The sequence below is a fragment of the Equus caballus genome, chromosome 5 (assembly GCF_041296265.1).
Source record: "Equus caballus isolate H_3958 breed thoroughbred chromosome 5, TB-T2T, whole genome shotgun sequence".
In the NCBI taxonomy this organism is placed as follows: domain Eukaryota; kingdom Metazoa; phylum Chordata; class Mammalia; order Perissodactyla; family Equidae; genus Equus; species Equus caballus.
Genome location: NC_091688.1, coordinates 17,073,288 through 17,088,068, shown reverse-complemented (window position 1 = coordinate 17,088,068; position 14,781 = coordinate 17,073,288).

Here is a 14,781-nt window from a genome sequence, read left to right as displayed (position 1 = left end):
GACAGTCAGTGTCCAGTGTCCAGTAGAAATAATGACAGTAGGGTGCAGAGTCCACAGCTCTTGTTATCATGTTGAATATCTTTTTCCTCATCTGAAAATGGGTGCACCTTACTTTGGGGGGTATGTGTAAGTATTAATTGAGCATTACATGTGAGAAAGCCCTCTGAGAACCATCAAGCACCTTATACATGCAAGGCATCATTCTCTTCCCCAACATAAGCACCAGCCTTGAGAACATAGCATAATGTCTGGAGTTCCAGAAGGAAAGGAACAATCCATTTAAACTTTAAGAGAATAGATAAAACATGTAAGAGGAAACAAAGACTATTCGTTCATTTGACAATTATGTAGATTGAAAGGTTATAAATGCAGCACTTCATTAGCTCACTGGGATCAATGACAGATCACCTATTTTGACAATGTGGTGATTCCATCATTCTATTACCCTCAAAGCGCAATTGAGATGTTTGAATTCCAGCTGTAACGTGACTTTGAGTATATTCATTTGAGGCTCCAAATAAGGCTGATTCAAAATTCTATGGCATATTACAGTTACTCTCAGTTAAAAAGAACTCAAGATATCTCATTGCCAGAATCCCATGCAGTGGAAATGTGCAGTTGGTATACCAGCGTTTTTCATTGTTTTTTCTATCCTCATAGTATTGTATCTCTATAATGTTCCCCATCTAATATTTATGTGTGTGGTTTCAGTTTCCTTTTTGTAGCACTAGGATTGGAGGGTGATGGCTGGGGGACTCTTGACTCAGTACTGCGCTGGTAAGTCAGCCTTTAGAAAAAAAAAAACCAAAACGTCCTAATTTATAACATTTGTCAATTGCCTGGGTTAAATATTCCCACCATGGCTAATTTCAAGCTATCAATGTACTGTTGCCGAACATGGAGTTGGGAAGAGATGCGCAACATTGGCCCTTACCAGCTAGAGCAGCCAGCTCCTGAAGCACATGCCTGGCAGTTTGCATCTTAAATGTTTGCTTTTAAGGTAAGAAAATTCCAAATAGGTCATAAATCACACTGTATGGCTTCCTACATTTCAAAGCTATAGTGGCCACAAAAAAGCAGATTCCCAATAAAAAGTTTTATCTGTAAGAAAACCTTTAAGCCTATTGTCCCTCTGAACTTTAAAACTTGCTAACTTAAATGAAAAGGAGGCCGAGACATCTCTTTCAACCCTAGAGTGGAGAAGATGGAGAGGCTTCTGTTCAGGGTGGGAGCCCTTTCTATGAGTTCATGTGTGAAAGGGACCTTTCTAACTATACTGAATCATTGCTATGTTTATATGGTGTTTTATATTTATATGGTGTTTTATACTTTTCTTCGTTCGATTCTCCATTTTAAAGAGAAGAAAACTCGTCAAATGGAAGAATTAAGATTTGATTCCTTTGATTCCAAATCTGGTGCTTTCCCCGCTGCTCCACGCTGCCTTCCCAAAGCGGCCCGGGCCTTCGCTGGTTCCTCTCTCACACTCCAACTCAGGATGTTTTCTTTTAACTGCCAGGAAGCTTATTTCATCATCCCCTTCTCACTTTCACAAGGGGAAGTTCCCTTGGCCTTCCATGGACCTGTTATTTTTAGTGTCTCCTTGGATCACACTCTTGCCAAGGCCCTTCTCCACTTGCAGATTGACTGTGACTAACCACTCCCACATCTCCTCTCAGCTGGAACTGAGGCTTGGCCCATGTCCCAGCAACACTGGAGGGATGCACTGCTTGAGAGCTGCCCGAGGAAGCTTTCAGGCTCATCTCTACAGAGAACATGTGCCAAGCAGAGTCATTCTGCCGCCTCAGTGATAACGTTAATCTGCTCCGTTAACGGTGCTAATAATGAATTTTTATGATACTAGTGACTATCGTACAAACTCTGAGAGAGTTCAAAACCTTACCTCATTTGACTTCAGAAGTAGCCATGGCAACAGCAATTGCTCCACAGTTTCATGCAAGGAGGGGAAAATACTGACTGCATGGGAAGTTCGAAAAGCTTAAATAGCATTTAATTAATGCATTCGTATGTAAACCAAATATTTATTGCACATCTATTGTGTTCATGGCTCTGTTGTAAGGCCTGAAGACTCTCAGGGTAAAATGATGGTGTTTGCATTCCTCATATTTTTGCATAGTGACAAGGCAGACATACACACCGATGGCTGTAATTGAACGTGATACATACCACAATAGAGACAGGTGCGAGCACGGATGAGGAAGTGTGTGACTCTGCCCAGGGGAATGAAAGAATCTTCTCAAGGGTTTAGAGCTGGAGCTGGGATGTGAAGGACAATGATGACACCGATTATGTAGTGCTTACTATGTTCCACAAGCTGTCCTATTCTAAGCATTTTCCATATATTAACCTATTTAATTTTCTGAAAACCCTACAAGCTTGGTACAATTATCATCCCCATAGGAACCTGAATCACAGAGAAGTTAAATAACGTGCCCAGTGTCGCCTAGCTGGGGAAATGTGGAGCTGGGATTTGAACCTGTGCCACCAACCTCTGCACCGTACTGTTATGATTTGCTGGGATGAGGGGGGTGAGTGGGGATGGGGGCATGGAGGACATTCCAGGCTAAGGGAATCGCATGGACAAAAGCACAAAGATGTGAGAAAATATGACATGCTTGTGATTTTCCCTTTGAATTTGCGTGGGAAAGCAACATAGACCTATTGATCATATATGCATCATTTTTTTTTCATCACGGAAGTTCTTCTAGAGAATATTTGGAAAGGAATTTATCAACACTATTTCTTGAAATTTGAGTGTTTTTACATGGCTGCTGTCCAAGTGGTCACCCTGGTGAATTGTTGGCTGAGGGTTGTTTTAAGAACATCCACAGCAGAAGGATACAAATTTCTTGATTTCCCATTATTCCTCAAATTGATTTATTCTAATGCTACTTGAGGCCAAAATTGAAAGATTGATTCCCACGGAAGACACCTAGCATTTCTAGAAAAAAATTCTTTGGCATAATCACAAAGCACATTCCTGATCGTGGCTGAAGTTATTGACAATGTCGGCTATTGACCCCCAAGTGAGAGGGCATGTTCCATGCAGCACCTCACCACCCCTCAGACATGTGACAAGTACCCCAATGGATGCGCTTTAGTAGCAAAAACAAAGTGTGGTAGTATTTGGCCCAGAACAGCACTTAAATAGAGGATAAGCTGGTCAATTCTATATTTCTTGGGAAATTTTCTGCTTCTTTTTTTCCCAAGTAATTTTATTAGGATGGTAATGGTTTATAACATTGTGTAATTTCAGGTGTACGTTATAGTTTATCAGCTCCTGAATACACTTCATTGTGCTCACCCCAGTAGTCTAATTTTTATCTATCACCATACATATATGCCCCTTTATCCCTTTCTCCCATCCCCTCAACCTCCTTCTCCTCTGGTAACCACTAATCTGTTCTCTCTATCCCTGTATTTGTTATCTTCCACACATGGGTGAAATCACACAGTATTTGTCTTTCTCTGTCTGGCTTGTTTCTCTTAATATCATATCCTCAAGTTCCATCCATGTTGTTGCAAATGGGATGACTTTGTCTTTTTTATGGCTGAGTACTATTCCATTGTATATGTATACACCACATCTTCTTTATCCATTCATCTATAGGTGGGCACTTGGGTTGCTTCCACATCTTGGCTATTGTGAATAATGCTGCAATGAACATAGGGGTGCATAAATGTCTTTGGATCATTGGTTTCAAGTTCTTTGGATAAATACGCAGTAGTGGGATAGCTGGATCGTGAGGTATTTCCATTTTTAATTTTTTGAGAAATCTCCATACTATTTTCCATAGTGGCTGCACCAATATGCATTCCCACCAGCAGTGTATGAGGGTCCCCTTTTCTCCACATCCTCTCTAACATTTGCTGTTTTTTGTTTTGGTAATTATAGCCATTCTGATTGGTATAAGGTGATATCTCATTGTAGTTTTGGAAATTTTTTGCTTTTAATATTCTGGGGGATGGGTCATTCATTCATTTATTCATTCAGCATTTTCCAAATGCCTACTATAATAAAAGCTGGTAATTACAGTTAACATTAATGGAGCTTATCATGTGACAGGCACTGTGCTAAGCATCTTAAAATTATTATCATATTTAATCCTCATAATAACAACATGAAGTAAGAATATTATTATCCTCAGATGAGAAGAGAGACGGATTAGGAACCTTCGTCCGTATCACAGAGTTTGTTGAGCTGGCAGAGCCTGATTTCCACCCCAGACAGTCTTAGGCCAGAACCTGCTTTGCCATCTCATCTCCTTGCGTCCGAAGCTCTGTAGTAGGCATGGCTAGGCATGCAAACAAACAACTGTAATGAAGTCAGAATGAGATAGATAGGCATAGAACACTGGTTCTCAGCTTTTTGCCCACTGAAATGCATGCCAGCTGATAATGCATGTATGAGATGCATTCTCTGGGACAACACCAGCATGATGCATAATTCCACCCCTTTCACTCCACCCTCCTGCCCCAGGAAAGCGTATTAGAATGCATGGGAGTAAGAGTGACATTATCATAGTGATGACATTGAATCAGAACTAATTTATGAAGGTGATAAATCCTTTGCACATTTTTGTGCAAGAAGATAGTAGGTATAAATCTTAGGACACAAATAAAGGTGCCCAAGAAATATGACATTTCTTTTGTTTCTGTAAATCAACTTAATATTGGCTCTGCACAACCAACGTCTAGGACTGGCTGGAAATTTGGCCTCTGTCATTGTGGGCTAAACTCTCTTACTTCCCATGAGCCTGTGCCAAGATTCTGGGGCCTTATGCAGGGTCAATACATTGTGTTGGACAATTATCTATGCTGTTTCTACTGAGACTACTGCTGTCTTTGGCCCTTGGGGCCCTGAACCCTATGAGGATCTAGCAGCCCTGGGTGAGAACCCAGCCTCCCAGCTTTCCTTAGGCTGCACATGGCCTTTTCCTCCAAGGTCCCTTAGACCTCTCTCTTTTCCCCTCGACTCAGGGCAGTTTCTTTTTCTCGGAGGGAAATCCCATCCCTGCTTTTCCTCTGAGGCACTTTTTCTCTCATCAAACTCTATTCTGCTCAATGGGTTTTGTTCTTTGGGAAAAAAAGAAAGCTGGGAAGTAGCATATCTTTTCTATTCTTTCTTGCTGCTAAACACTTGCAAAGCATGTAAGCTAGAATCTGCTTGAATTAGAAGGGGAAAATAGTAGTAAAAATAGTAATTGGTTGTTAAAGTGGAATTTCCCTGGAAACAGATTCCTTCATTTCTTCTTTTTATCCTCCTCTTTTCCCCTCTCCTTCTCTTTCTTCTTCTTCACAAAATGTAAACAACTTTGTTTTCAATTATAAGAAACGCCATTGAGCAAATTAACAGTAAAGATAACTACAGTTTTGTATATATTTTTCAGCCTTTTTCTTTCTTTTTTTTTTTTTTACTGTCCATACATTTAACAATATTCAAGCGCTATTTATTGAGTTCTTACTGTGCTTTGTAAGCTGGGATAAGGAGGTTGGATTTTATCAGAAGTGTCAACCAGCTGGAGAATTTGCAGGGCAATTACCTAATCTTTTCTACATGTTTTAAAGACCCCACTGGCTGTCCAATGGAGGGTGGATTTTCAGGACAAGAGACTATTACAGAGTTCCAGATAAGAGGCGATAGTATCTGGGGTAGGATGGGAGTCATAGAGGTGGAGAGAGGAGCAGGGATTCTGGGCCTGGTTGGGAGGGTGAGCAGACAGGACCAGCTGGGGACTGGATATGAAGGTAAATGGCAGTGAGGAATTGAAGATGATTTCTAGGTCTGGGGCTTGAGCAGCTGTGTGCGTGACACCATCTACAAAGACAGGAAAGCCTAGGAGAGAGTGACGTCCTTCATTTCCTAAAACTCTCCTCTAGAAGAGTACTTCCTAACTTTCAGGACCTCCCAGGGTCTTGAGCAGTAAATCTAGGGGATGAATCCTGACCAGGAGAGGCACAGGATGATCCAATGGGCTGCAGGAGGAACATTTAAAACCTCCACCTAAACTTGTTTCTCTTCTCATCCTTTTTAATGTCTATTTCTGTATGTGCTTTACAAAATGCATGTTAGTATGATGTTTTATATGTGTACATGTAAGTATGCCATTTATAAATAAATAAGAATCACTGAATAAAGGAAAGAATAAACTGTGAGTTGTGGTAGACAGCTAGCTGTTCACCAAAATCTATCCTTCACTCCAGAATATGCAGTTGTAGCTGGAAGCTGCTGCCCAGCCAGGGGCAACTTTCTCAGACCCCTTGTAAGTAGCTGTTACCTGTTCTCCCCAATGAAGGGTGAGCGGAAGTGATATACGTCAGTTCTGGACCAAGGCTTTTGAGAAGCAGTCATGCCTCCTTTGCACACTTCTCCCTCCTGCTGGCTTAGATGCAGAAAATGGCCAGGTCCTGGGGGTGCTGGAGGCCTGAGATGGAAGGAAAGTGCATCCCTGAAATCCTGCTGGGAGGGGAGATGCTCACTTACTAAGAACATTCACCTCAGGCTGTTATAGGACCGAGAAATAAACTTCTGTCTCTTTGAGCCATTATACACATTTGAGTCTCTGTTATTATGGCCTAGCATGTAGGGAGTGTGCTTAACATTTTTTAGTGGGGTGCGTGTGCAAAATAGTTGGAGGCCACTGATCTAAGCACTTGCCAATTCAAACGAAATAGTCAGGGTTGTTTTGTCCCCTCAGACGCAGGGGACAGCAGCCCACCATTTCTGAGCCATCCCCTCACATAATCAAAAGCCGTACTGATCATGGAATGATGTTCAAGTCAGCTGAGTTTTATTTTTGCAGAACTGAAAGTAGTGAAATTTTGAGGAAGACTCAAAAATTCAGATTACCATTGATTATAAAAAGTGACTAGCCTTATTGGTAATCTAAGAGTCATCTTAGAAAATGTGGAAACACTCAATGCACATTTTTGGAAAAAATCAGTGAAATTCAACAAGATAGAACATTTGTTTGGCACAGATTTTGCTAACATTTGCAAATACTTTTAGGTCCTCAGATTTTAGCTTAAATTGTCTTCTTTCCAGGCCCATGGACTTTTAAGATACAAGTGTTTTCCTATTATCTTTGCAAATGATATAAGAGTTTTCTACAATCTCCCCAGAATATACATTTGTTGCTAGGATTTAGTTGTAGTTTCCCCTTCCCTGGGGTTCATTTATTATTATTACTTTTGGTGAGGAATAGTCACCCTGAGCTAACATCCGTTGCCAATCTTCCTCTCTTTTTGCTTCAGGAAGATTAGCCCTGAACTAACATCCATGCCAGGCGTCCTCTATTTTGTATGTGGGATGCCTCCACAGCATGGCTGATGAGCGGAAGAGGTCTGAGCCTGAGATCCAAACCCATGAACCAGGGCCACTGGAGTGGAGCACGCCCAAGCTTAACCACTGGGCAATGGGGCCAGCCTTCCCCTGGGGTTTGGATGGTGAGACCCGGAAAGCTTTCCTTAGAGCATTCAGCATAAAGGAATAGAATGATGCACCAAGGCAATGTTCCTGGAAGCTGAGGTCAGCACACCATGATTAAAGCCAGGTTGCGGTTATGTTGGCTGAGGATGTCTCTCCAGCTGCTTGTAAGCCCCACAAGATGATGGATGTCTTACTGCAATCCCTACTGCTGTCCGGAATCCATCAGCAGAAAAGAAAAATGAGGAAAGGTTATGACTCTTAGAGATTCCAAAGTTCTTTTCGTAACAGTGAGTAGTGAAGCCTCGGTGTCAGTTCTAAGGGAATGGTGGGCATTTGTGTGGTGGCGGGGAGGGGTGCTAGAACCTTGGCGCTGTAACCAAGAGCAGGGAGCATCTGGACAGCAGGGCGGGTGAGGTGGGGAGAGGGCTCACATGGCAGATGCATTGTGACTTGAACCTCAAGAATTTAGCCAGTTGCTGTTGAGGGAAAACTCATTGTTCACATTAGGGAAACAGAATCCTATGGGTGTCACTCACTGTGGAGGAATAAATGGCTATAGGGAATGGAAATCCTGCGTGGGTTCAGGGGGAGGTGCTGAGTTGTGGCGTAGTGGGACTGGTGAAGGGCTGTGTGGGTGGGAGTCCAGGGGCAGGCGGCCAGGCAGGAGAAAGATGGATTTGAATCAGTGATGTTGGGTCTCGATGCAAATTTCCCTCTCCTTTCTCCTAATAAGGGAGCTAAGAATAAAAATGCTGGAACCTGCTGTTTTATTTTTCACTCAAGAAACTGATTAATGAGGGCTGCTGGGTTTAATCAATGGTTTCCTATTTCAGTTTAGAAAACACTATTTTGGGGGTGGAAAAAAATATTAGCAATCATTCACCTTTGTGGAGAGCTGCGTTATTTTGCAAGTGGTTAAAGGAAACAACTTTGGCGTTAGGGAAGCCTGGGCTAGGATACCTGGTCCTCCAGCTGGGTTGGGATGTTTACTAGCTGTGCGACCTTGACCTTGAGTGGATACTTCACTTCACCTGAGCCTTAGTCCCCTCACTCAGGAAATGGTGATAATACTAATACTTGCTTCTTAAATTTGCTGTGAAAATTGATCAAGAGCCCTGTATGTTGGATATGTGTTAACGCTCTCCATTACCTACCTATCTTTGCTCTTTTCTCTTTCCAGAAGTAAGATAGAGACTGCATTTGTATATGGGTACTTTGATTTTGAGCTCCTCCTCCTCGTTAAGTTCCCTGTTGAGTGTTTTCCGAACCTGTGCTCATCGTTACTGAATCTGAAGAGTTAACATCACCCCTATTCATTTCTGTCTGGAGCCCTCCCCTAACTTTCTTGCCTTAGAATGTAAAAAGATGAGCCAATAATGGAGGGAAGTTTGCTTTAATTTCCTGAAGAGAAACTATGGAATAACAATTTGAATATTTATTATTCATTGAGCCTGGTCAATGTTAGGCACCTTTATGTAGTTTGCGCAGAGGTGCTGTCTCTGTTTTGGGACTGTGTAATCTAAGACAGAAATGTGTTCTAGACACCCGAAGTCAGCTTTGTGTTCACGGACCAGGTGCAGTAAATCTCAGCTATTGTGTTTGATTGTATGAGAGCTTCATTCGCGTACTGCACCACTTTAACCGCTGGTAGCCTGTCTCTCTGTATCTGGAAAACAGAGAAAAATCAGTTAGGGTTCAGTTCAGGAAGCAGAAACTGCTCCAGGTATTTTAAGTAGAAGGGGGATTAATATAGGAGATTGGGAGCTTCCAAAATTATTGGAAGAGTTAGGAGGAGTGGGTTTTAAGCTGGGCCTCCAGAATGACTCCGAGAACGTTGCAGAACCGACCCACAGGGAAATGGCAACCTCTGCCCCTGTTAGGAAGGGCAGTCAGAGGCTGCAATCACTGACTTTCACGACACAATGGCATAGATCTAGAGATCAGAAAGACAGTATTAACAAGCGGCTACTGCTGCTCGCTCCCCAAATCATCTGGATGGTGGAATGCGGAGTCTGGTGATCTCCCTTGCCCAACCACCTCTCAAGATCCACCACCTCTCAAGATCCATGAAAGCAGAGACTGGACACTGAAAACACGAAAAGCTTCTCAGCAGAAAAGAGCAAAAGCAGTAGGAAGACGGCTTCTACCCCACTTCCACCTTCCAAATCTCTCATGAGTGCATCTAACTGGCAGAACTTAAGTCACATCTAGACCCCTTTCTCGAATCTGGAAAATGTAGTTTTTCGCTTCCAGTTGGAAGGCAACTGGAAATAGGTGAGAACAGATTCTGAGCCACAATCAACCAAACCCTGCACGCTGCCCTACCCGAGTCCCATTATACGCACATGGAACTGTCTTCAATTCAGCAACCTGTACTCAGCAAAACCAAACCAGTTCATTGAAGGTGAGAGGTATTTAAACACGGTAGGTAATTGTGTTAACAATCTCCTCAAGGAGTGAGCATCAGATGTGGAGTGAGTGTGAGAAGGGAGACACGGACCCTCTGTTTCTTCAGCGGGTCTCAGTTCCTGTGTACCTCTACAGTGTGAGAATCTTGCCTCTCTAAGCCTGTATATTCTTAATAAGTCAGTAGAACGATTAAAGAATCATATCTTTGTCACAATCTGGCCCCCAGTAGAAGGCCAAATCCTTTGTGTTTACAAGATAACTCGGTAAACATAAAGGATATTCTAGGAGGGTAATTTTTTTTTAACTGTTTATAATTTTTTGCCTTCTTGGCTAAAATTTTAGACCCTTCCTCCCCACTCCACCCTCATAAGATACAGCTTCATTGTACTTCACTGAGAATTCAGTAAGAATCGAGTCAAATGGGAAATCGTGTGAAAGTATGTTGTAAACTGTAAAGTCCTATATAATATCATGTATTATTATCATGCACAGTGCCTTACATGTAATGGGGACTTTTAACAGTTTGCCAAATTAGCTTTATCATAGTCCCTCTCTCTTTTCTCTTTTTCTTTTATTTCTCTCTCTCTTTCTCTCTGTATATATATCCTTTTCTGAACCATTTGACAAGTTTCAGAAATCATACCCCTTTGTCCCTAAATACTTCAGTATATATTTTCTACGAAGAATATTCACTCAGGATATCTAACAATGGGATATTATTATCTAATTACAGATCTTATTCACATTTTGTCGGTTGTTCCCATAATGTTTTTTAATAGCAATGCTTTTTTTCTGGTCCAGGATCCAGTCCAGAATCATACAGCTGGGATGGTTTTCTGGCCTTTGATTTTCATGACACTGACATTTTTGAAGAATTTAGGCCAGTTATTTTTTAGAATGTCCCTCCAATTAAGTTTTGTCTGATGTTCCCTCATGATTAGAGTCAGACTATGCAATTTTGGCAGGAATATTAAATAAGTGGTTAATGTTTCTTGAGCTAAATAGAAAACTCAATCTGACATAGATTCACTAAGTGGTAGTTTGAAGATCACTAGATGGGGAGTCAACCCAGTGTGGAGCCCAAACCCAACATGCAAGCCAATTTCTGCCATTAACCAGGCAGTATTGAGTTAAAATAATAAAGATGACGATGATGACAATGACAGTAATGAGAACAACTTTATTTAGCAATATGAAAAATGCTTTTATATTCATTATCTCATTTAATCCTTCCACAATCTTATGAGGTAAAAATGATTCTTGCTTTACAAATGAGGAAATTGAGGCTTGGCGTGATCAAGTTCCTTGCCCAATGTCACACAGGTGGAGAAGAGCAGTGCCTGGGGTCAAACCCAAGTCTCAAAACCGTGCTCTGAGGCTTGTGCTTCTGAACCCATATCCTGGAGCAGAAGTCCCATTGTCTTGTTGGACATTCATCTCTAAAAGGAGAGGAGTGAATAAAACAAAATTCATAAGACAGTGCTTCCCAGCCTTGCGGATTTCACAGAGCAATAAATACAGTTTTAAAACTTGGGGAACAGACATAGGGTTTATAGTACTTTATACCGTCAAGTAAAAATATTAAAATGCAAAACAAAGTGTTATCTAATATCAGTACTGTCTGATAAAAGAAAAGACATTTTAATATAAAAAATATAGAAAAGCCATAATCTCAGAAAGAAGAACATTGAAATTGGATATAAAAGTTGGGAACATACTCAATAACGTGTCCTTAATTTCCCCAGTTCACAGGGACCTTGTGGAAGTTCTGCCCAGAACAGACTCTGTCTGGGGCCTGGCATTTGGGAAGCACATACAATGGTGCCTTCCTGCGGCTTTATTCCACATGACACAAGCTCGTGGGCAGGGAAGGGAGCAGTGCACAGTGAGATAGAGCAGAGGTGGGGGAGTGTGGGGAGACACACAGTATTGGGGAGTGTTTGTGTTGTCAGCTCCTCGGATTTGTAGGCTGCCTTTGATTTCTCTCCTCCTTATTCCATAGTTCCTTTTTCACTACTTGCTGCCCTATATATACTGCTATTGTCCTTTTCCTTTTTTTTTTAACCTCTCCCAAGTTTCTCTTCTCCTTCTTTGCTCCATAACTCTCACTTTCAAAGAGTAAGGAAAAGCTGACAGGAGACCAATACAACATCGTCGTTTGGGTAGCATAGGAATGGAGTATCACCTGTTTTGTGTCTGAGGGCTCAAGGTAGAAGGTTCCAGAAGGAAGCTTCTGTCATTTCAATTAGGCACCCATCCTGGCACAGTGTGTACTTATTTCACATAATTTTTGTGTCTTTTATTAGTGCATTAAATAACCAGATCTTGAGGCGGGTCTGATAACTCTATGTCAAAGTAATGATGATTGTAAGGGCCGGCCCCGTGGCCAAGTGGTTAAGTTTGCGCTCGCTTCAGCGGCCTGAGGTTTCACTGGTTCAGATCCTGGGCGCGGACATGGCACCGCTCATCAGGCCATGCTGAGGTGGCGTCCCACACAGGACAACCAGAGGCACTCACAACTAGAATATACAACTGTGTACTGAGGGGGCTTTGGGGCAAAGAAGAAGGAAGGGAAAAAAAAAAAAGGATTGGCAACAGATGTTAGCTCAGGTGTCAATCTTTAAAAAAAACAAACTAGTGATGATTGTAAATACTATTTTGCAATATGACATGAACTGTAATGTGATTTTAAAATGGTTGTGATTTTCACAGATGACGAAGCCACAGGAACTGCTGCTACTACTGAAGCTTGATGCCTACAGCTGTAATGGAAGGAAGGGCTAATTTTCAGTTAGAAGTGAGTAAAAATCAAGATGCAATTTTTTTCCATCCCAAGTTCATGGATTCCCTGAATTCTACCCCTGGACCCCTTGGGGCCAGACCTGTGAACCCCAGATTAAAATCCCTGTTTTAAAGTCTGTGCTCCCTGACCACTTCCTTGTTCTCCATTCATGTCTCAGGTTTATGATTCCTCAAATATCTGTTGGGGGCTGACTGTGTATCAGGATCAGCGACCTTTTGTAATCTGGTTTTTACCCGTATGGGCCAGGGTCACTATTTTCACCAAAGTCACCAACGTTCTCCCAAATTCAAAGGACCTTTTTCGATCTCCGTGTTACTCCATCTCTGTGCAGCCTCACATGCCAAACTATTTCCTTCTTGGAACTTTCCTCTTCCTAGGCTTCTGCAATATCCTTCTCTATGGCTGTGACACAGTGGTTTGAACCCCTCATAGTGATGGGCTCACATGGGGAGATTTTCCAAAACTCAGGGCTGGGACCCATCCTCCGGGTATTCTGAGGGAGAAGTCCTGCAGTGGGGTCCAGGCTAAGTGGTTCCAATTTGTACCAATGGTTGAGAATCACTTCCTAAGTGCTATATGAGCGCTTAATATATGTTTTACATCCACCACTATAATAACATAATAGAATAATATAATAATAATAGACATCGTCTTAGATATTTTTTTCTCCCACTGAGTTTCAAAGCACACCTCTCACTCAATCTTTTCTTGGCTTCATTTCCCACTTTATAAGTGAAAACAAAACAAAACACCTCCTTCAACAAAGTGATTTATATATTAATGAGGAAGTGTCTGCAAAATGCTTCTGGAATCAAATGTATTTTATAAGAATAAAAGTCATGCTTGTTTTATTTTGGAAGCAAACTGGGAGAAGGCAGAGACAGATTATAAATTCCAGGGGTGGCTTATAAAGCGCTAATTCATTGGCAAGGATAAGCCACGTTAGTCTCCGTGTAAGAATGTGGGACTAGCAGAAAGTGAACTTTTACAGGTGTGAGGTTTGTAGTTGGCAGACCTAGAGCAAAGTCAGAGAATCTTAAAGAGATGTTGATTCTCAAAGTTTGAAGGAAACTTAGGGTCCTCCACCTCCATCCTTTATCCCACGCTTGAATCCTTGCCAAAACATCCAGTCAGGGCCACAGTACGACTTTCCTGGGTCCCAGGCACATTTGGTTTTGTAGATCCTTTGAGACATAAAAAATATTTAAAATTATGCTCCATGACCACATTGTTATAAAACCAACTATAATCTAGGCTGGATTTGTTACTATACATTCATTATTTTTATATTTATTTTTCTTATGATTTTAAAAGAAATTAAAATTAAAGCATTTTCGTGGGTCCGTAAAAGAATCACTTGCCTCCTGCAGCTAATGGAAAAGTCAGCCCTGCTTCCTGAAGAGGAAACTCACCATCTTATGAGGCAGCCTATATATTCCATTTCAGGATGACTTCATTGATAGAAAGTTCTTTCTTATTTTGGGTTGAACTTTGCTTTTTTTTTTTTTTTTTTAAAAAAAGACTTCTATCCTTTTATTCTAGTCCCTTTGCTAGAGATAGTCCATTCCCTCTTTCTCATGTCCTCTGTGCTAGAGCCTATTACTCAAAGTGCGGGCCGTGGACCAAGCGCGTTGACATCACTCGGAGGCCATTTAGACGCGCAGAATCTCAGGTATCACTCTGGTCTCCAGAATCAGAATCTGTGCATTTTAGAAGCTCCTCGAGTGAATCAGATTCACCTTAAAGCTGGAGAAGCACTGTACTGAAGAGAATAACAGTCGCAAACATTTATTGAGTGCTGCTCTATGCATAATACATTCTATTCTAAGTGCTTTATGTGGATTGCCTGATTAATCCTTTCTACAACCTTATTTATTTTTCTCATCTCACAGATGAGTAAAGTGAGGCACAGAAAAGGTGAATGACTTGCCCAAGGTTTTTCGAGGGAGGAAGCAGTGTGCAGCAATTCAAACCAGGCAGTGTGACTCCAGGATCTATGCTCTTTACCTCTGTGCCAGTTGGCCCATCTTTCTGTGCCTCTTTCGAGGAGAAGTCGCTGCTGCCTTGCTCACAGCCTAGATTGCCAGGGCAGGAGCGGTTCTTCTAGGCCACTTAACCCCAT